This window comes from Canis lupus, chromosome 26, assembly GCF_011100685.1.
Source record: "Canis lupus familiaris isolate Mischka breed German Shepherd chromosome 26, alternate assembly UU_Cfam_GSD_1.0, whole genome shotgun sequence".
Taxonomy (NCBI): domain Eukaryota; kingdom Metazoa; phylum Chordata; class Mammalia; order Carnivora; family Canidae; genus Canis; species Canis lupus.
This window is the reverse complement of record NC_049247.1, coordinates 25,726,181-25,729,148: the sequence shown is the minus strand read 5'-3', so window position 1 is coordinate 25,729,148 and position 2,968 is coordinate 25,726,181. Positions and strand designations below refer to the sequence as shown.

The 2,968-nt window shown below is 46.5% G+C and overlaps 1 pseudogene; it reads right to left on the bottom strand.

Moving 5' to 3' along the window:
* Positions 1 to 205: 205 nt before the first annotated feature.
* On the bottom strand, positions 206 to 670 carry LOC119877553 (annotated as a pseudogene).
* Between the last annotated feature and the right edge of the window lie 2,298 nt (positions 671 to 2,968).

Genomic DNA, 2,968 nt, shown 5'->3' with positions numbered 1-2,968 from the left:
TCCTTTGACACCCTCTGTGCACAATGGGCTACTCTAAGTGACTCTGAGGTCAGAGGTGATGACGCAAGTGCCATTGCCAGGAGGTCCCCAAGATGCACCTGGGCTCAGGGCATCAACTGAAGAATCAGCAGAAACCCAGGGGGAGCCTAAGCAGGCAGCTGCTGGGGCGCTCACTCACTTTGCAGGTGGTAAGTAGGTTTTTGTCTCACTCTCCAAAGGCCTGGAGCACTGTGCCAGCATTGAGACTGCTGTCCCACGTAGTACAGTAATAATCAGCCTCGTCTTCAGCCTGGAGCCCAGAGATAGGGTGGCTATGCTACCTGACTTGGAGCCAGAGAATCGATCAGGGACCCCTGAGGGTCGGTTACTACTACTATAGATGACGGTTCTGGGGCGTGTTCCCGGGAGCTGCTGGAGCCAACTCACATAATATTCACCGATGTTGGAGCTGCTTCCAGTGCAGGAGATGGTGACCCTCTGACCCAGGGACCCAGACACTGAGGCCGGCTGAGTCAGCACAGACTGGTCCCAGGACCCTGCAAGAAGGAGAGAAATAGGGTGATGCTGGAGTCTGGACCCCACATGTCCTCCCTGGGCCCCTCCCCTTGTCCCACATTCAGTCACCTGTGCAGTGAGCGAGGAGGATGAGGAGGAGAGGGGACCAGCCCATGATGGAGGTCATCACTGATCCTATCTTCAGTGGCCCCTCAGCTGTGCAGAGCCTCCCCTCATCTCTCCCTTCTCCTCTTGTTCCTCTGAGATAGGAAGGGGCCCTCCTATGCAAATGAGACCTCAGCTCTCTGACACTTCCCTGGCCCTGTCTCAGGTCCCTCTGCCTGAGGATTTCAGGGGGATGGACAGGGGAGGGGCTATGTGGGGCTGGGGTGTGGTTAGGGAGGTCCCAGCTGTGAGACCTGAGAAGAGGCCACAGTCAGGGCCAGGTGGTGTTCCCAGCTCTGATCCAGCATGAGCCCTAAGAAAAAAGCCTCAACTGCCTTCTGGCATCCTGACACCACCTCACCCTGCATGACATGGGAATCAGTTGGCCATAGGACTCAGGTCCTGTCTCCTGAGTGAACCACCTTGGTACCCTGAGAACCTTATGACCCTTACTTGTTTCTTTCTCTTTTTTTTACTTCAATTTTTTTTATTTTTATTTATTTTTTATATATTTCTTTTAATTGGAGTTCAATTTGCCAACATATAGCATAACACCCCATGCTCATCCCATCAAGTGCCCCACTCAGTGCCCTTACCTTTTTTTTTGCCCTTACTTGTTTCAAGATGTTGATAGACTGGTAATGACCTCAGGCACCTGGAAGAAGCAACTCAATGTCAGATAATTCTGAAATATCTGGTAATATGAGCACATGCAATACATCATGTATTTAATGTCTGGAGGCCATTAGTGATTTGAGAATAAGTGTCAGGGCCAAAGGCGACAGGGGGCACCTCTTCATTCTCCTGTCCTGGGCAGTGACCTTAAAATGATCCAGTTGCACAGTCTGGACACCATGCCAGGTGTGTTGGGTGGTGTCAGAGGGGATGGTGGGCTAAGCATGTTAGAGCAACAGGGAGCGCTGCCGCATGGGTCCTGTGAGGACAGACATTTAATAAAATACACAAATTCTTGAAAACTGAGCAAAAAAAAAAAAAAAAAAAAAACAAACAAACAAAAAAAACTGAGCAGGCAGTGTTCTCAGTGAAATGTGTTGTGCTTCACAGGAGTCCCTGGAGTCTCATGAGTTCTCAGTTCTGACTCACTTTCTCCAGTCACATTTCACCCTCAATCCCCATGGAGTCATTTTCAGAACTGATATTCAGGCAGGAGGAGACAATCCCATATCTGGGCAAATTTGCACTTTAAAAATATCACCAGTATTGCTACCTGCTACCTGGGTCTAAGGTGAGAGACCCTTGAGGAGTGGAGGATAGGAATGCTCTCAGTGAGTCCTCAGGGAGCAGAGTACTGGGGCTTCACTGTCCTGTCTTGATTCTTCCCTTTACCCTCCTCCCTCATCAAAAGGAGCTCCTTTCAGTGATGAGGGAAATGATGCAGATGCAGAGGGAGGTCATTTGTATACCCTTGCTCCCATCATTTGCACAGGATGGTCATCACCCCAGTCTTCCTGTTGCCTTACAGTTTCAAGCTTTTCTTCAGGGGGCTAAACTAGAATATGCTATTCTTTCATCCTTGGTAACTGATTTTCACTTCAAGAAATAAGGTATTCATATTTGCATCTAATTTGTAATCTATATATATATAAATATAATATATTTGTAATTATATTTCATATAATATGTAAACATTAAATATATGTTAAATATATAATATATTATTTTTAAAGATAATAATTCAAAGAAGAGAGAGAGAATGTGTCGGGAAGGGCAAGAGGGAAAGGAGCGAGAAATTTTAGCAGATTCCAAGCTGAACAGATAGCTGAGAACAGGGCTAGGTTTCAGGTCCCCGAGATCATGACCAGAGCCAAAACCAAGAGAGGGAAAACTAAACAACTGAACTGCCCGGGCACCCCCATAGGAAATACATTTTAACTAGCCTCTTCATTATCCTAATGCCTATGATGATTCCACAATAAAATTTAAATCAATACTTGTGAGCAATAAATGACAGATACAGGGGGACTCACATAAAAACAGCAGAGCGAAGAACACAGTAACACACAAGGTAATAAGGGAAAACTATGCAGAACTGTAATGAGTTGTGGAATTATGGGATACTCTGGGGACATGTCACCTTTAACAATGGATTTAGATGGCCCTAGTTTAGTAATCACCCTGAGCACTGGCAGAGAACAACTCAGTGCCAGGTTATGCTGAAATCCCTGTAGAGGTGACAAGTAGATGTGGGGAATTGAGACCAAACTTCCTTAGTTCTATCCTCAATCCACTGGACCTGAATAAAACGGCTTGTTGTTGGAAGCTAGTTTGCACATGTATGGATTCAGGC